Source organism: Erythrolamprus reginae, chromosome 2, assembly GCF_031021105.1.
Source record: "Erythrolamprus reginae isolate rEryReg1 chromosome 2, rEryReg1.hap1, whole genome shotgun sequence".
NCBI classification, from domain to species: domain Eukaryota; kingdom Metazoa; phylum Chordata; class Lepidosauria; order Squamata; family Dipsadidae; genus Erythrolamprus; species Erythrolamprus reginae.
This window is the reverse complement of record NC_091951.1, coordinates 3,516,043-3,536,409: the sequence shown is the minus strand read 5'-3', so window position 1 is coordinate 3,536,409 and position 20,367 is coordinate 3,516,043. Positions and strand designations below refer to the sequence as shown.

General features: G+C 46.8%; 2 pseudogenes; one reads left to right on the top strand and one right to left on the bottom strand.

Annotated features, from left to right (window-relative positions):
* The window catches only part of LOC139158523 (zinc finger protein 208-like), a 148,330-nt pseudogene that overhangs the window by 82,880 nt on the left and 45,083 nt on the right, over positions 1–20,367 (top strand).
* LOC139162907 (zinc finger protein 253-like) lies at positions 30–17,311 on the bottom strand (annotated as a pseudogene).

The window sequence follows — 20,367 nt, the reverse complement described above, 5'->3', positions numbered from 1 at the left end:
ACCAATATGAGGACCCAGATTGCTGGGGACCCTTATGCTGACTTCGTAGACTGCTCAGAGTATAAGATAAAGCGCTGTGGAGTGGTATATAAGACTAAGTGGAATTGCTATTGCTATATAGTTTCTCCCGAGCGTGGATCCTTTTATGAGAAGTAAGATCACCATTCCGAGCAAAACTCTTTCCACATTCCATGCATTCATATGGCTTCTCCCCTGTGTGGATTCTTTTATGGGAAGTTGACTTTTGCGACCAAAGGTCTTTCCACATATTGTGCATTTATATGGCTTCTCCCCTGTGTGGACGATCTTATGGGAATTAAGACTACTTTTTTCACCAAAGTTCTTTCCACACTCCATGCATTTATATGGACTTTCCCCTGTGTGGATCCTTTCATGGGAAGTAAGTGTACTTCTACGAGCAAAGGTATTTCCACACTCCGTGCATTTATATGGTTTCTCCCCTGTGTGGATCATCTTATGGGAAATAAAATGACCTCTTTGAACAAATGTCTTTCCGCACTCCATGCATTTATATGGTTTCTCCCCTGTGTGGATCCTTTCATGGGAAGTAAGTGTACTTCTACGAGCAAAGGTCTTTCCACACTCCGTGCATTTATATGGTTTCTCCCCTGTGTGGATCATCTTATGGGAAATAAGATTACCTATTTGAGCAAATGTCTTTCCGCACTCCATGCATTTATATGGTTTCTCCCCTGTGTGGATCCTTTCATGGGAAGTAAGTGCACTAGTATAAGCAAAGGCCTTTCCACACTCCATGCATTTATGTGGTTTCTCCCCTGTGTGGATCCTTTCATGGGAAGTAAGTATACTTCTATGAGCGAAGGTATTTTCACACTCCGTGCATTTATATGGCTTCTCCCCTGTGTGGATCCTTTTATGGGAAATAACATCACTTCTTTGAGCAAAGATCTTTCCACACTCCATGCATTTGTAGAACGTCTCCCCAGTGTGAATCCTTTCATGGGAAGTAAGTTCCCTGCTTGTTCTAAAACATTTTCCACATTCCAAACATTTATAAGGCTTCTCTTTTGTGTCAATTGCTTTTTGAGAGGTAAGGAAGTTATTTCCAAGAGAAAGAATGGATGTCCCATTATAATTTTGTCTGTTGTGTCTTTTAATAGCATTGTCCCCTTTGTTTTGGGTTAAGTAGTGTTCATTTACTTGTGCTTTAGGTTTGATTAGCTTCACACTGTTTGCAGTGAGTTCTTTCCTTATTTTCTCTTGTTGGGGAAGAAAATCTTGCACCAGAGCATCAGCGGGAGATGAGCTTTCCTGATTGCATTTCTTTGACTGGTTTTTCTCACGGCGTTCGAATACCATTCGAATTCCAAACTTCTCCCTTCCATCTTCAGCATTGATCACTTGGAACAGTTCACAGGAATCTTGATTCTCCTGCCCTTTATTACCTTCAAACCAAAAGGGAAATGAAAATGATAACAGATCAAAGAGAAAAAGATCAAAGTGTAGAAATTCAAGTGGATTTCCTTATGGATTTCTCCACAATTCCACTAAGTTGTATGTTTGCGTGCTTTCAGTGATACGATATAGACATGATGATTTCTATATTTGGGACCTGTGGAGACCTGCAGAGACCTCCAGAGGCCAAAAGTGGGCCTGTTTTTTGCCTGCAGAATGATTCTGGATGCCAGGGAGGGCAAAAATGGGACATGCGGAGCTTTTGGGAGGCCAAAAATAGGGCGGTATTCGCTCTATAAGACGCACAGATATTTCCACCCACTTTTTTGTGGGCGTGGAAAGAACCGTTGTACCTACCTGAACGGTCTTCTCGATGCCCTGGAAGGAGAGTCCAGCATGGGTTTAGCTCAAGTCTTATTGGTAGGACTGAGTTTCAAATTAACATAAATAAATAATAATTAGGTACCGCCCCCTTGCTGCCCCAAGTACCCAGTTTTAAAAAACGAAAAGATGTAAAGGTAATGAACTTTATTAACAACCATAATAACATAAGAAACAGTCTCATCAAACCAAAACTCCCATGGTTCTTCGGGAGGGTATGGACTCTCCTTCCAGGGCATCGAGAAGACCGTTCAGGTAGGTACAACGGTTCTTCTCCCATGCCTCCTGGAAGGAGAGTCCAGCATGGGATATACCCAAGGTCCAAGGTTCAGGGAGGGAGATTGTGAACCATGGGTGGTACCTCCCCGCACACCTTCTGGAGTACCCGTCTGCCAAAAGCAGCTTCAGCTGAAGCGAAGGTGTCCAATTTGTAATGGCGAATAAAAGTCGTGGGTGAACTCCAGGCCGCGGCTCTGCAGATATCTTCAAGGGGGGCTTGTGACGCCCACGCTGCCGAAGAAGCCGCACTCCTTGTCGAATGAGCCTGTATACCACTCGGTGGAGTCCTTGCGCTCGCCTTGTATGCCTCAACTATACATAGTCTCACCCACTGGCTGATAGTATTAGATGATACCTTGAGGCCCAGTTTGCTAGCACTAAACGAAACAAACAAAGCCTCAGTCTTGCGAGAACTGCCGGTACGCCTGATGTAAAGCTTCAGCGCTCTGCGTACGTCGATCTTGTGCCATTTAAGCTCTAAAGGGTGAGTACCGTGAGCACAGAAATCCGGTAACACCAGCTCTAGAGCCCTGTGAAAATGAGAGTTAATCTTTGGAAGAAAGGTGGGGTCCAGACGTAAACAAACTCTGTCTGGATAAAATTGACACAAGTCTGATCTGACCGACAGGGCGGACAGTTCGGAAACCCGCCTTGCCGAGGTGACCGCCACCAAAAAGGCCGTCTTAAAGGAAAGGAAACGCAGTGGAACCGTTCTCAACGGTTCAAACGGTGGACCCGTGAGGGCCTGAAGGACCAAGGTCAAGTCCCATGTGGGAAAACGACGAACAGGAGGGGGATGCGTGTTGGTAGCCCCTCTGAGAAAATCTTTAATCCAAGGGTGACTAGTTAAAGGTCCCCCATCGTCCCGCTTTATAATGGTGGCAAGCGCTGCGACCTGGCGTTTTAGCGTGTTTGGCGCCAAACCTTTCTCCAAACCCTTCTGCAAGAATTCCAGGACAGGGATGACTGAGGAATCCTGTGGTCGAAGGTTCCTGTCATTGCAGAAGGAATGAAAGGCTGCCCATGTTGCCTGATAAATTCGGACTGTGGAAGGGCGTCGAGCAGCTTGAATAGTCGCGATAACATTCTCGGGAAGGAGACAGCTCCTCAACCTGTCCCCTTCAAATGCCATGCGGTTAAGTGAAACCATTGAGGTTCCGGGTGGTACACGAACCCCTGGCTGAGGCATATCCGGTCGTCCGGTATCCTCCACGGTGGAGAAATGGACAGTTCTCTGAGGTCCGCAAACCACGGTCTCCGCGGCCAATGAGGCGCTAGCAAGATCACCTCCGCCTCCTCCGACAGGATCTTCCTTACCACTGATGGAATGAGTGGAATCGGGGGGAAGGCGTACAGTAGGACCTTTGGCCACTGAAGATGTAATGCATTGACTCCTTCGGCTCCCGGAGCTGGAAACCGGGAGTAGAACCTCCGGAGTTGGGTATTCTGGGGGGTAGCGAAGAGATCCAACACCGGTTCCCCGAACCGACGCGAGACTTCCTGGAACAGGTCCGGATCGAGCCGCCACTCCGCCGGGTCCAGTTCCTGGCGACTGAGCCAATCCGCCTGCTTGTTGTCCTCCCCCGCGATGTGCTCTGCATGGAGGGAGGAAAGATGAGTCTCCGCCCAGTTGAAGAGGAGGACCGTCTCTTCCATCAACCGGAGAGAGCGCGTTCCGCCCTGGTGATTTAAATGCGCCCTGGTCGCTACGTTGTCCGTGCGCACCAGGACGTGGTGACCTTCCAGTAAGGTGGCGAAGGCCAGCAAGGCCAGGCGGACAGCTCTCAACTCCAAGAAATTGATGTTTATTGGACATAGTTCCTGAGGGCTCCAGAAGCCCTGAGCCACCTGGGACTGGATGTGAGCCCCCCACCCCAGCAGACTGGCGTCTGTGGTGAGGATCGTGTGATGGCATGGTCCGAAGGAAGTGCCCTGCCGCAGTGCTGCAGATCTCCACCAGCGGAGGGAGTGTTGTAACTCGCATCCCACGACGGTGAGACGGTGTGTATGACTCAATCTGCGACGCTGAAACGGGAGCAAGGTCCACTGGAGAAGTCGATAATGGTAACGGGCCCAAGGGACAATGTCCACACAGGATACCAGGGTCCCGAGTACCTTTGACAGGAAAGACAACGGCACCGTTCGGCTCTGTTGAAGGCCGGCTATGAGGGAACAAATGCGGTGCTGTCTGTCCGGAGATAGATACACTCTTTGAGAGACCGTATCGATCACCGCGCCCAGATGAATGAGTCTGGTGGCAGGAGTCAAATGGCTTTTTGGCGTGTTGATGGTAAAACCATGACGCTGTAGACAAGACATCGTGGTTCGTAAGTCCTTGTGCGCCCTCTGGCGGGTTGGAGACAGAAGTAAGATGTCGTCCAGATATGCGAGAATCCGTATAGGGCGGGACCGCAGATCGGCCAGTAGTGCATCCAGTACCTTCGTAAAGGTACGTGGGGCCGATGATAGGCCAAAGGGCATGGCCCTGTACTGGTAATGGACGTTGTGTAGACAGAATCGAAGGAATTGTCGATGGTACGGGTGTATGGGAATGTGCAGGTAGGCCTCCTTCAGATCCACTGAAGTAAGCAGGTCCCCTGCCCGAACAGAGGCCAGGATGGAGCGGAGGGAGGCCATCTTGAACCGTCGATACAGAATATACTGGTTGAGACGTTTGAGGTTCAAGATGAGCCTGCAACCCCCGGAGGCCTTGGGTACAAGGAACACCTTTGAATAGAACCCCGTACCCCTGGAATTGTCCTGAACAGGTTCGATCGCCTGGATTTGTAAAAGGTGGAGAATTTCCTGATCCAACAGAGACCTCCTTTCGAAGTCTCTGGGGACCGGACAGGCAGTAAAATGGTTTGGAGGATCGTGTAGAAACTCGATCTTTAGCCCTTGTGAGATAGTGGCTAAGACCCAAGGGTCTGAGGTGGTAACTCGCCATCTGTCGCTGAACTTTTGTAGCCTGCCCCCCAAAGGAATGTCGTCCGGGCAGTCACTTGGCACGTCTGGCGTTCCGTTGTTGGTATCCCCGGTATGGGCGTCTCGTCTGGGAGAAACCTCTGCCTCGTTCCTGGGAATACTGTCGGTCATTCCTGTAGGATGAGGAAAAGGCCCCCTGCGAGTAAGGTCTGGCCTGCTGTGAAGGGGCGGACCACGAGTCCCACCGAAAGGACTGCCTACGGGAGTACGGACCAGCCCTGCGGTCCTGGCGGCGGAAAGATCTTGGGAGGACCTTCCTTTTATCCTTATCCTCCACCAGGACAGGATCTAGGGCCTCCCCGAACAATTTAGTGCCCTCAAAGGGAGCTGAAGACAAAGTCCACTTGGACTTGGCATCCACCTGCCAATTTCTGAGCCAAAGCAGGCGCCTTGATGAAATGGTGGAGGCCATAGCCCTGGAGGCAAATTTTGCGGCATGCAGGGTGGCATCCGTGGAAAATTCTGCCGTCGCGAGGAGCTTATTCAAGTCCTGCCGCAGTCGAGTCTCCTCAGGAGCCAGTCTCGCCTGAACCTCCTGAATCCACATAATGGATGCCCGACTGAAGAAGGAGGCGGTGGAGGCTGCTCGCAGAGCCCAAGCGGCCATCTGGTGGGTCTTCTTGAGAAGATTTTCCGCTCTCCTTTCATCCGGCTTCAAGTTGTCCGCCGTCTCCGAAGGCACAACCGTGCGGGAAACCAATGTGGCCACTGGTTTGTCCACAGGAGGAAACTGGAGTAGCGTCTCCATGCTGTCATCAAAGGTATAAAACCTGCGTTCCAGGTTTGAAGGCCCTTGCGCCGCCGCCGGATGTTGCCACGGGCGCTTGACATTCTCGAGGAAGATCTCCAGTGCAGGAACCTTGTCCGATTCTCTGGCGGGTTCCTTACATAGAGCAGCTGAGGTGCGTGGCCCGTCTGATGATTCCACCAGTGGTGTTGCTCCTGGTACATCTAAGGCTTGCTTTGCCTTACGTAATAAAACCCTATACAAAGAGGGTTTGAACAGACCTGCCACTGCTGGCTGCTCTGGAACCGAGAATTCGTCATCTGACAGGCCATCTCCGTGGTCACTGTCTTCTTCAAAGTCGGTGTGGTCAATAGACATGGAACCCAACCCAGTAGGGGGCGGTGGTGCTGACCAGATATCCCTGGGCTGGATAGGCTGAGATGGAAAGGTATTGGCTCGTTGGGTTGCTGCAGCTATGCCCTGCGTATATGCATTGGCGACAATGTCCTGTATAGCAGGGGCAAAGGCCTGCCAGGCATCTGCATTGTCTCTAAGCCCCGCTGCTGTGGGGGTGAAAGTAGCTGAAGGCCCATAACATGGTGTCTGTAGCTCCCCTTGAAGCAGTGCCTGGGCATGAGAAGATGAAGGCCTCTCAGGCCTTGCAGCAGTTGATGGCAAGGGAAGAGTGGCCTGCCTGTCAGGGGACCAGTCCCTTTCGGTTGCTGTGCCCTGGGATCCCACAGAAAGCGATGGAGGAAGAGGCTGGAAAGGGCCTATGGACAGTCCACCTATGATGGGAGGGGACAAGGCCGCCTCCAAACGCTGCTCCAGGGCCTTGATCTTCCTCTCAGCCTCACGAAGAGAGGAGCTTGATTGGGAGGACTTACTCCTAGGCTTGCTGGCCTTATCCTTCCCCTTAACAGGTGTTTGAACTGGTTGGGCCTGCTCCTCCCCACTGATAAGTTGGTCAGCCATATCTTATTTGGATATGGGGCAGCGTACTCACGATTGAATTACAAAGCACGAGGCAATCAAGACTGTTGAACAGTAATAAAGGCTCTCACTCGCATTTAAAGACAGACAGGCAGGCTGAACAGCTAAACGGTTTTTGATTGGCTGTTAGCCGCCCACGTGACCTTGTCAACTGTCTCTGGGCAGATCTTAGAGCCTGACAACTTGGCCCGCTGCCCAGTTCGCGCCAATTCAAACGGCACTTTTATGTCTGGCATAAAGCCAAAGAGACAAACATGGCGGTTTATAGGGCTTCGCAAAGGAATTGCCTCATAGGGCACCACACCAATTAGAAAAGGGCGGGAACAGCAGCTTTGATTGCAATCGAGCCCTTGCGGCTCGCCAAGCCTCGTTTCATTCTCTCTGTTGCGAACCCTCCAAACAGCTGTTCGGCGGCTGTAATGGCCGCCGCGGCTTCAGTCTCGGCCGGGAATGTGCATTTCGCCGCCGTCCACTCGCTGCGGCTTAAGAAGCCCCCCTCCGGCTCACTCAGCTGTTCGGCGGCCGTAATGGCCGCCGCGGTTGCCAGCTCCGGCATCTGAAGCTTCCGCCGCCCCCGAGAATGGGGAGGGGCGGACCCCCCCCATCTGGGGTGATTGGGCTAATTGGACTTTCAGTCACAATTTTTAAGAATAAAAACAGCCCAGTTGCTCCTCGGTGGGCAGTACCCGCGAAGAGAAGAGGCCCCAAAAGGAGAAAAGGTGGGGGTGGTGCCCGCGGAGGGCAGAGACCCCATCAGAAGAATTCGAACCTATACAAAACAAAAGGGAGAAAATTACAAGGTTCAACAACAATTTTAATTACATTACATTACTTTAAATACTCAACCTAAAGGTGAGAGGAAAAAACTCATGTCCTTAACCTCGACTGAGTTTTTTAAAACTGGGTACTTGGGGCAGCAAGGGGGCGGTACCTAATTATTATTTATTTATGTTAATTTGAAACTCAGTCCTACCAATAAGACTTGAGCTAAACCCATGCTGGACTCTCCTTCCAGGAGGCATGGGAGAACTGCATCTTATAGTCCGACAAATATGGCAATGCTCTTCCATGGCCTGAGTGTGAAAGTTCTGTTCTCATACAATTTTGCAGGTTTCAGCGAACAAATGACACATCCTTCTCACATGACCTCCCGAGGATGATAAAAGCACAGTTTATTTTTTTCATAAAAGTTCAAATACAAATGGAAAAATACAGATAGAAAATGGCACCGAAAGCATCCAAGCAAAGAGACATAGACTCTTTCCTTCCTTGGAGCACCAGAAGGCCAGATTCTTTCCTTCTTCCTCCCAGAAGACGAGATCTCATAACACTGTTTTTAAAAATAAAATATAATCTGTCTACTTCAACTTTGATTGGTGACTAGAAAACTCTTACCCAGAGAGACCACGTTCCTATGGTTTTCCAGCTTGACTTCCGAATGCAGCGCTTTCTGGTCAGGATCCAGCTGAGACCATTCCTCCTCAGAGAAAGACACAGCCACCTCCTCGAAGGACACAAGACTCTCCTGAACATGGAAAAAATAATATGTGGATTCACAATATCTGTTCATCTTCATCAATGATTTAGACAAGAGGAAAGAAACATAGAAACATAGAAGTCTGACGACAGAAAAAGACCTCAAGGTCCATCTAGTCTGCCCTTATACTATTTTCTGTATCTATGTTTCTAACATTGCACTCAGTTTTTGTTATCCTGGTATAAAAAAGATGTTGAGACTCTAGAAAGGGTGCAGAGAACAAGAAAAAGGTGCAGAGAGCAACAAAAATTATTACTGGACTGGAGGCTAAAACATATAAAGAACATTTGCTGGAATTGGGTATGTCTACTTTCATGAAAACAAGGACTAGGGCAGTGTTTTTCAACCGGTGTGCCGCGGCGAGACATGGTCAGGTGTGCCGCGAGGCGGTTCGCCCCCCCCCCCGCTATTGCCCCCCCCGCCGCCGCCGCTATTGGCACCCTCCCATGGGAGGCCGGCAAAGGTTGCTTTGAAAGTCGGCCCCCTCGCGCCCATGGCTTCTCGTCGCTTCCCCAAAGCACCGTCGCTTCCCCGAAAGCGCGCTCCTCATCTCCCTGCCAGCCCGCGGGGGGGGGCGGCGGGGAGGCGCCGGCAGCAGAAGGGAAGGGAGCCGCGGCCGCCCCTGCCTCCCCACGGTGCCTCCGGCTCCCTCGGCCTTTCGGCGCTGCCCCCCGCCCGCCCCCTCTCCTCCTCCGCTGTCTCCTGCCTTTCGGCGTGGCTCCTCCCGCACCCGGAACGCAGGAGACAAAAAATGGCCCAACTCACGTTCTCTCTCCGTTCTCAGCGGAGGCCAGCGAAGGTAATATTCAATGTCGGGAGCGCGCAGGCGGTTGCGCGCGCTCCCTACCCCCCTGCTAGCCGCTCGGAATATTCAAAATAAGAAAAACCTTCGCCGGTGAAGGCTTTTCTTATTTTGAATATTCCGAGCGGCTAGCAGGGGGGGTAGGGAGCACGCGCAACCGCCCGCGCGCTCCCGACATTGAATATCACCTTCGCTGGCCTCCGCTGAGAAGAACGGAGAGAGAACAAGAGTGAGTGACAGCAACAGACAGCAAGATAGAGAGAAAGTGAGAAAGAGAGAGAGAAAGGGGGGAGAGAAAGAAATAGCAAGAGAGAGAACAAGAGAGAGAAAGAGTGTGAGAAAGAAAACAAGAGAGAGAGAGAAAGCAAGAGAGAGAGAGAAAACAAGAGAGAAAGTGAGAAAAAGAGAGAAAGAGGGAGGGAGAGAGAAAGAGAGAGAGAGAAAGAACAAGAGAGAGATAAAGAAAATAAGAGAGAACAAGAGAGAGAGAGAGAGAAAATAAGAGAAAAAGAGATAGCAAGAGAGAGAGAAAGCAAGAGAGACAGATAGGGAGAGGAAAGGAGAGAGAGAAATGAGAACAAAAAGGGGAGAAAAAAGGAGAAATGATTGAGGCAGAGAATGAGAGGAGAGAGAAACAAAAGAGAGAGAGAGGGGTGATTCTTGAAGCATATGGTAAAAAGCACCCAAATAATAAGAAATGCCCCCCAGCCCACACCTCTTGTTGAAAAGAATAAAAGAGAAAAAACCCCAGCCCTCAACTGGTTTTGGAAATGGTTCCAGTGTGTATACACACACACACATAAGGGGGGGAGAGAGACAGGGATGGAAAAAAAGGAGAAGTGAGAGGGAAAAGGAATGAGGGAAAAAGGGAGGAAGAGAGAGAAATGACAAACATGAGAGAGAAAAGGGGGAAAGACAGGAGAAGTACCCAGAAATGAGATATAAATTTGAGTAGGGATGATTGATGATTGACTGTATTTATAAGGGGATGTTACATGGGATTGTATATACGAGGGGGTTATGTATGTATGTATGTATGTATGTATGTATGTATGTATGTATGTATGTATGTATGTATTTATTTATTTATTTATTTATTTATTTATTTATTTAGTGTCATTTTGGTTGGTGGTGTGCCCCAGGATTTTGTAAATGTAAAAAATGTGCCGTGGCTCAAAAAAGGTTGAAAATCACTGGACTAGGGGGTGAGATGATAGCAGTGTTCCAAGAAACAATGGATGGAAACTATTCAAGGAGAAAACCAACCTACAACTAAAGAGAAATTTCCTGACAATGAGAACAATTAATCAGTGGGAATGATTTGTCTCCTGAAATCGTGGATGCTCCAACACTGGAGGTGTTTAAATTGGACATCCATTTTTGTAAAATGTTATAGGGCTTCCTGTATGAATAGGGGGTTGGGGTAGAAGACCTCCGAGATCCCTGCTAACTCTGTTATTCTGTCCCACTGTTCCCAAATCCCCAAAGCAATTAAATGTCTGTGCGCCACACACTCTAATTTTAGATGTGAAAATGGGCAAATCTGAAAACTGCTTTCACTGAAGAAATATTTGGGGAAGATTTTACATTAATTCTGCCATTCAGTAAAGCAATCCCACTTCTGGATCATCCGATCTGTCGCTCTGTCTGTCACTGATAGATCCAGAAGTCTGAGCCATTGGCTGAAAGGAAGAAAACTGGAATCCGCCGAACTCTCCAAAATGACGATGGAAAAAAGAATCAGGCTTCTATAAGGCCTGGGAGAAATGGTATCAATGGATATCTAGAATACGAAACAACTCAAAAACTGTCTGAGATCAATTCTACTGATATACAGTGATACCTTGTCTTACAAACTTAATTGGTTCTGGGACGAGGTTCTTAAGGTGAAAAATTTGTAAGATGAAACAATGTTTCCCACAGGAATCAATGGAAAAGCGATTAATGCGTGCAAGCCCAAAATTCACCCCTTTTGCCAGCCAAAGCGCCTGTTTTTGCACTGCTGGGATTCCCCCGAGGCTTCCCTCCATGGGAAACCCCACCTCTGGACTTCCGTGGTTTTGCGATGCTGCAGGGGAATCCCAGCATTGCAAAAATGAGCGCTTTGCTGGCAGAGGTGGGGTTTCCCAGTGAAGGAAGCATCACTGAAATCGCAGCATCACAAAAACATCGATGTCCTTGAAACGTCACCTCCGGACCTCTGTGTTTTTGCAATGCTGTGATTTCACTGAGGCTCCCCTCACTGGAGGGGAGCCTCAGGGGAATCCCAGCAGCGGAAAAACGGGCGCTTCGCTGGCAACGGAAGTCCGGAGGCAGGGCATCCCAGCGGCCGCGGTGGGTTTGTAAGGTGAAAATAGTTTGTAAGAAGAGGCAAAAAAATCTTCAACCCCGGGTTTGTATCTTGAAAAGTTTGTATGATGAGGCGTTTGTAAGACGAGGTATCACTGTATTTACATAATCACTAAAAAACTAATCATATCTTAACTTTAACTCTTACATCTTCTACTATTTTCATTTCCTATATTTACTGCTTAATAAGAACGATAAGTCGTTAAAACTCAATGCCTGCTATCGATGCAGGCAACCCCCTTCCCACCCCACTTCCTCCTTCTTAATCCCCACTCCTTGAAACACTCTCTAAAAATTACAATCCCTTATTAACCTAAGTATATTATATACCGGACAAAATCACAAAACTATGATAATTATATTTAAATGTTTCGAATAGATTTATTAAGTAACCTATGGTATAGATCAGCGTTTCCCAACCGGTGTGCCGCAGCACACTAGTGTGCCGCGAGACATGGCCAGGTGTGCCGCCAAGCTCCGGCTGGGCGGGGCGCTGCCGGTACTTCCGTCCTGGGGCTCCCGCTCACAGCTGTCCCCCGGCTCCTGCTCGATGCCGCGGTTTTCGGCGCTCTCCTGCTGGGCCCCAAAGAAGGAAGGCGGGAAAAAGGAGCCTTTTTCCCGCCTTCCTTCTTTGGAGCCCAGCAGGAGAGCGCCGAAAACCGCGGCATCGAGCAGGAGCCGGGGGACAGCTGCGAGCGGGAGCCCCAGGACGGAAATACTGGCAGCGCCCCGCCCAGCTGGAGCTTCTCTGGCGTCCATGGCAAGTGTCCTTTGTGGCCCGGCGGGAGGGCACTGGCGTTGGGAGCGGGGGGGTGGCCGCAGCGGCCGCAGGCAGTCGCGGGGAGATGTCGGCGGCGAGAGGGAGCGCTCTCTCTCTCTCAGCTGACTGCAAGCGGGAGCCCTGACGGTGGCGGTTGGACGTGCGGCAAGTGTCCTTTGTGGCCCGGCGGGAGGGCACTGGCGATGGGAGCGGGGTGTGTGGCCGCAGCGGCCGCAGGCAGATGGCGGCGGCGAGAGGGAGCTCTCTCTCTCTCTCAGCTGACTGCAAGCGGGAGCCCTGACGGTGGGGGTTGGACGTGCTGCTGGCGCTGCGGGCCTGGCATATACGGTGTTCAGCAGCACGTCCAGCTGCCGCCATCAGGGCTCCCGCTTGCAGTCAGCTGAGAGAGAGAGAGAAAGAAAGAGAGACATATAAGAGAGGCAGAGAGAGAGAGACATAGCAAGAGAGGCAGAGAAAGAGAGACAGAGCAAGAAAGAGAGGCAGAGAAAGAGAAAGAGAGGTAGAGAAACAGAGAGAGAAAGAGAGACATAGCAAGAGAGGCAGAGAGAGAGAGAAAGAAAGAGAGACATAGCAAGAGAAAAAGAGAGACTTAGCAAGAGAGGCAGAGGGAGAGAGAAAGAGAAAGAGAGACATAGCAAGAGAGACAGAGAGAGAGAAAGAGAGAGAAAGAAAGAAAGAGAGATAGCAAGAGAGGCAAAGAGAAAGAAAGAGACATATAGCAAGACAGTGAAAGAGAGAGAGAGAGCAAGAGAGAGAGAGAAAAGCAAGAAAGAGATAGCAAGAGAGACAGAGAGAGAGAGCAAGGGAGAGAGAAAGACATAGAGGAAGGGAAGGAGGGAGAGAGAAAGAGAGAAAAAAAGAGAGGAAGAAAGAAAGAAAGGGATGGAGAGAGAGAAAGAAGGGAAGGAAGGAAAAGAGAGAAAGAGGGAGAAATAGAGCGAAAGGGAGGAAGAGAGGGGTTTTTTTTGTCCAAACTTTTCTTTAGCCCCCCCCCCCCCTTTAGTGTTCCCCAGGATTTTGAAAATATGAATAATGTGCCGCGGCTCAAAAAAAGTTGGGAAACACTGGTATAGATAATAAAGCTGCTCATTGGAATGTAAATCAAGAATGAAACATGAATAGTACTACAATGTTCCCTCAATTTTTGCGGGGGATGCGTTCCAAGACCGCCTGCGAAAATCGAATTTCCGCGAAGTAGAGATGCGGAAGTAAATATTTATTTATTTATTTATTTATTTATTACATTTGTATGCTGCCCCTCTCCGTAGACTTGGGAGTACTGTTCATTTTTAACTATGAACAGTATCACAAGCCTTCCCTTAACACTTTAAACCCCTAAATTAGTTTCCCATTGCCTTAGCAACCATTTAAATTATTACTCACCATGTTTATTTATTAAAGTTTATTTTAAAAATATTTAGGCAGACGAAGGTTTGGAGATGAAATATGACATCATCGGGCGGGAAAAACCGTGGTATAGGGGGGGGAAAGTGAAGTATTTTTTAATTAATATTTTTGAAAAACTGTGGTACAGACTTTTCGCGAAGTTCGAACCCGTGAAAATCGAGGGAACACTGTAATGTAATAATATGAATTGCTATATAACAATGTATATATATTAAGGAATATAATGGACTTCTGTAATCCTTTGCAATTTTTACCTTCAAACTCAGTATACTTGTACTCTCCTTTCCCCTCCTCTCCCCTCCCTTTGATTTTGTGCTCCCCTCTTCCCCTTCCTTTTTCAATAAATTAATAAATTATATTTTAATAAAAAAAGAAAGGAAGAAAACTCTAATCGAGGCATAAATCAAAGGATTGGAAATGATTTTGTAGCCCAAACTGCCATGTTTACATATTTAACATGGCCAGTCACTTTCAACTTTAATAGTCTGCTTTATTTTTTTTAATATGATTTGCTTATTTTTCTTTATTTTCTTTCTTTCTTTCTTTCTTTCTTTCTTTATTGGATTTATACGCCGCCCCTCTCCAAAGACTCGGGGCGGCTAACAACAATCATAAAACAGCGTACAATAATAATCCAATACTAAAAACAATTTTAAAACCCCTTAATATAAAAAACCAAACATACATACAGACATACCATGCATACAATTGTAAAGGCCTAGGGGGGAAAAGGAATCTTAATTCCCCCATGCCTGGCGACAGAGGTGGGTTTTAAGTAGCTTACGAAAGGCAAGGAGGGTGGGGGCAATTCTAATCTCTGGGGGGAGTTGGTTCCAGAGGGCCGGGGCCAACACAGAGAAGGTTCTTCCCCCGGGTCCCGCCAAGTGACATTGTTTAGTTGACGGGACCCGGAGAAGACCCACACTGTGGGACCTAACTAGTCGCTGGGATTCATGCAGCCGAAGGCGGTCCCTGAGATAATCTGGTCCGGTGCCATGAAGGGCTTCATAGGTCATAACCAACACTTTGAATTGTGACTGGAAACTGATCGGCAACCAATGCAGACTGCGGAGTATTGGTGTGACATGGGCTTATTTGGGAAAGCCCATGATTGCTCTCGCAGCTGCATTCTGCACGATCTGAAGTTTCTGAACACTTTTCAAAGGTAGCCCCATGAAGAGAGCGTTACAGTAGTCGAACCTCGAGGTGATGAGGGCATGAGTGACTGTGAGCAGTGAGTCCTGGTCCAAATAGGGTCGCAAATGGTGCACCAGGCGAACCTGGGCGAACGCCCCCCTCGCCACAGCTGAAAGAAGTTTCTCTAATGTGAGCTGTGGATCGAGGAGGACGCCCAAGTTGCGGACCCTCTCTGAGGGGGTATTTGTGTATTGGACAAATGAATAAATAAAAATAAATAAACTTTTCCCTTTCTTACTTGATTTGGAGGTCCAACCGTTTGATCTCTGTCATAAAAGTCAGAAAGCTTCACTCTTTGTTTCTCTGTTAGGAATAAATAATTTCAAAATGCATAACTAACAAAATAGGAGGAGGTATTCTAGAGAAGAGGAAGAGAGAGGTAAGACAGATGGGCAATCGGAGGATCTCCCATTACCTCCTAAGGTGCCTTGACTTGGATCTTCCCAAGGGATCCTCCTGAAAAATAGTTCCTGAGTGGGATCTGATGGATTCTTCTTTCCCTCAGGATCTCTGCTCTCCACAGTACAGCACTTTAAATAGGAGGAAGGAAAAAAGAAGCAGAATTAATGTAAGTGACACGAAATAAAGTGGATTCTTATACAGTACTCGGAACAGAACTTCAAAGCCTGTGAGGTTCAGTGAGAAATTGGTGGGACATTGCCACATATAATGAACGTCCGAGACTTTTGGGAAGGAGGGGGTGAAGTATTCAACCACCACATGCTCTAATCCCTTTTGAGCTCCCTAAAGTGTCTCACCTGAAAATGGACCTGCTCCTTCTGCTCCTCCGCCTGGCTCAGGAGGAGGCCTTCCGCCAGGGCCACCGCCTGGGAGCTGGTCTCTGCTCCACATTCCCGCACCCAGTCCTCCATCTCTGGGGGCAGAAGGAACAGGAGCTGCTTCAGAACCACCAGGTCCAGCATCTGGGCTTTGGTGTGCTTCTCTGGCCTCAGCCATCTCCTGGAAAAGTCGTGGAGTCGGCTGCAAAGTCCTCGGGGACCCTCAGCCTCCCAATATTGCATGAAATGGCAGGGCTGAACTTCTGAGGGGAGGATGGTTTCCTCCTCCAGGATCTTTCGCCCAGCCCTTCTCCAGAACCTCCCTCGTTTCGCAGGCTGAACAGCTGAAGGGCTTTTTCCAGTTCCATCTTTTCCCAAAGGTTGCGTCTCCATCTTTCCTCTCTTCTGCAGAGCAACTCCAAATGGCTCCAAGGACTCTTAGGCGTCTCCAAGTGACTTTTCCTTCTTCACAGGACCATTTCTAGGGCCGCAGGACTGATTCCTGTAAGTTATTCTGCCCCCCCCCCCAAGATAATATTTTTCCTTGTAAGGACCACAAGTGTCTTTGAGTTTCGGTATCTGGGATGGAAAGAATTAGAAAGTGAAATTCAACCACTGAGTGACCTTCATTCATTCATTCATATATCGTTTCATTATTGTTGTGAGCCGCCCCGAGTCTACGGAGAGGGATGGCATACAAATCTAATAAACAAAAATACTACTACTACTACTACTACTACTACTACTACTACTACTAATAATAATAATAATATTTATTTATTGGATTTGTATGCCGCCCCTCTCCGTAGACTCGGGACAGCTAACAACAGTAATAAAAAACAGCATGTAAATCCAATACTAACAACTAAAAAACCCTTATTGTAAAATCAAACATACATACAAACAAACAAATATAAATAATAATAATAATAATAATAATAATAATAATAATAATAATTCCAGCACAGGGCAGAGCAGGGCCGGGAAGGAGGCAGCTAAAGAGGCCGCCCCGCTTCTCTCCCCCTCCTCCGAGAGACAGGATTGGGCCCTCGGGGAGCCTGGTGCGAATCCTGCCTCCTCGCCTGGCTTCTCTCCTCTCCTGCTGGGTCTCCGCAAGGCCCACCCTCCTCTCACCCCACGCGGGCTCTTCCCCGGATCAGCCCCGCTTCTCCCCCCCTCCGCCTCCCTTTGCCCGGGAAGAGCCCCCTCCTCACCCGGGACACGTCTGGATGTCGCCCTCGCCAGCTTCTCCCGCAGCCTCTCGGCCTCCTGCAGAGCCCCAGGGGTTAAGGAGAACGAGTTCGGCCTCCTAGAGTGGCAAGGCTGAGGGGTGTCACTTCCTTCGCAGCCTCGTCTGGAAAGTTTAATATACAAAACACCAATTAAAATAGAAATAGGGAATTAAGGGAAGGAGGAAGAGAGGGAAAAAGAGAGTCTGGGGTACAAGAGGCAAAAGGAAAAAAAACATCGACTTCTTTTTAGCGCCGTGCAAAAGTAAAAAAAAAAACCTCCACAAAAGCCTTTCCCGCTTGGCAATTCTATTTAATCAACAAAAGCAAAGTCATTTTAGCTTTGTTACTTTTGGACACTTTGAATGTGAAGATTTTCGATTTAATTGCTGGAGAAGCAAAGCCTCGAAAGGTCCAGAACACCCCCTTGGGGCGGAGCGAGGGCGGGCTCCCACCTGAGGAGATCTGTGCTCTGATTGGTTGCTGCGGATGCAAAGGGGGCGTTTCCCTTTCCCCCGCCTTTTTCTTCTGGATGTTGTTCGAGATTTACCTCAGGATGTTCCCGACTGTCTTCTCTTCTGCGAATAGTAAGTTCATTTATTGATATAAAATTCATATATTGATATGAAACTACAATTTTGTGTCCGTTTCTCCCATTTCCTTTGGATAGCAGCTGCATATTTCCTCCACATTAAACCTCTTCCAGTCATGGGTTCCTATTTTATCCGGATAGTGTCCAAAATAAAATCAAGTCCAATCCCAGAAGAGAATAAAATGGAGGTTGCTTAAGAAAAGAGGTTTATTGACGGGCAGAACCAACAACAGACTGCAATTAGAATAGAATAGAGCTGGAAGGAATCTTGAAGATCTTCTAGTCCAGCTCCCTCTTAAAAACCTCCAGTGATGAAGCACTCTGGGCTTCTGGTGGCAAGCAGTTCCACTGGTTAATTCTCCTCAGTGTCAGGAAGTTTCTCTTTGGTTTCAAATTGCTTCTCTCCTTCTCTGTCAATTTCCATCTTTTGCTTCTCGTCTTCTGGGGCTTTAGAGGATAGTTTTTTTGGTGCTTAACGGCGATCACTGACCTGGAGAGATGGTGATTTAATAGAGGAACTCCTTGTGTACCTGAGGGAGGTCGGCGGACCCACCAGGAAGCAGGGAAACCCCCTTTGCCTGCACACGAAGAACTGATCTTCAGATCGGCCTGAAGCTGTGACGCTCCGACTCCATTAAGGAAGCTGTGAGAAGGCGGCGGTGAAAGCTTTGGAGTGTAATAAGTGAAGAGATTCCTTTTGATCGATCGTTGTTTGTGGATAATAGCAGATGAAAGACCCCCTGTTGTGTCCTTTGTATTGTTAAGGAAGAGTGCCAAAACCTTTGAGAAAAGCGGCGACTGCGATCCTTAATTGGCTGATGGCGGCAGAGAACAAACAAGACTAGGCAGATCGAGCATAGAAACATAGAAGTCTGACGGCAGAAAAAGACCTCATGGTCCATCTAGTCTGCCCTTATACTATTTTCTGTATTTTATCTTAGGATGGATATATGTTTATCCCAGGCATGTTTAAATTCAGTTACTGTGGATTTATCTACCACATCTGCTGGAAGTTTGTTCCAAGGATCTACTACTCTTTCAGTAAAATAATATTTTCTCATGTTCCTTTTGATCTTTCCCCCAACTAACTTCAGATTGTGTCCCCTTGTTCTTGTGTTCACTTTCCTATTAAAAACACTTCCCTCCTGGACCTTATTTAACCCTTTAATATATTTAAATGTTTCGATCATGTCCCCCCTTTTCCTTCTGTCCTCCAGACTATACAAATTGAGTTCATTAAGTTCATTAAATCACATTAAGCAGATGTGATTTAAAACCTTATACCAACTGAACTTTTTCTGCTGGACTCTGTTTGTGATTTTGCAGTGAAAGATTGGAAACAACGTGTGATACACAACATTTTGGGGGTGAGAAAGTTTTGGATGTCTTGATGGTAAGAGGAAGTTTTGAACAGATTAAGTGGATTAGAACGAACTGAGTCGGTGACAAACCACAAAAATCAGAGGTTTTTATATACTTAATCTTTTTCCTTTTTTCTCCCCTCTGTCTCCCCTCTGTCTAACCCCACTACTTCACCTCACTTTTGATTGCATATTGACTCTGCATTGTTGTTCCAGTTGTCAGAAAGCAAACAAAAAATCTACAAACTTTTGAACTTTGATTCTCTATTAACTCTACAACGCTGTTCACTTACTGATAGACTGTCAGAGATTGTCAGAAACTTCCTTAATCATAGAGACTCTCAGAGACTGAACTGTGAACTGTGACTCAGCGCTATTGCATCAGCCCAAGAAGAGAGAAAAAGAAAAGGAAAGAAAAAACATCCCTCAATATTATCTGCTCCTTATTAATTTCCTTCCCACTCCTGAATATTCCTGTCTACTGTTACTCTCCTTTTTCCAGTTACAGTTATCTTCCTTTTTTGAATACTCTATATGTGATTTGTTGCAATGTTGAGAATAACCCCTTGATTGTTTGATTTTTGAAAACATTTTTGAAAACATTCTACATTGATATATTGCCATTACATCTATATACTGTCATTGATAATACTTTATACTGTTATATTATCATCATTACTAGAGATCTATTGAATCTATGAATTAATTGGATTACTGAGCTAGATTTATTTACGGATTTATATCTAAACTATTTATTTATTGACCTATATACATATATGCTGATGTGTTAACCTATCTACTTACTATATACTTATTTACCTATCTATCAATATAAACACTACAATTTGTCAAACAACTGTATTTAACTATTATAACTATTAATTATTATATATTAATTGAAAGCTATTTTTCATTACCTATTAATTACTCAATTCTTCTAACCTACTCTAACCTTCTTGAATACCCATATCTAGAACATTAATAATACTTATTAGATATTGATATAGAACTGTATATTGACATTTTTGAGCCTTAAGAATTGGATTATAGAGCCTATTATAATATTATTATAAGCTATCCTACTATAAGTTTACTATATGTTATTCTATTAAGAGTAATATAAATTAATAGTATCGAACATTTTGAGTATAAGCTAAACCCATATTTCTGTATCTCTTACTATACCCTGTCTGACTTTCCCATAAATATTCAAAATGTCATCTACTAATACAAATACAAGTACTAAAGCTTGGAAGAAGGCAGCACCTCAATCTTCAACTCCGACCATCCAGCGTAACTTAGAAAACTCTTCTACTGACAAAATATCAGCTGTACAATCAGACCAAGCTGCACCCATCACCCTAGCTTCCTTACAGGAGATAATGATTAATATGCAGAAATCAATGGATCGGAAGTATGAATTAATGATGGAAAATATGGGTGCAATGAAGTAAGATATCAAGGAAGAGATCAAGAAAATTGACGATCGTGTTGGACAGCTTGATGAGAAGATAGTGATGATGCATGGAAC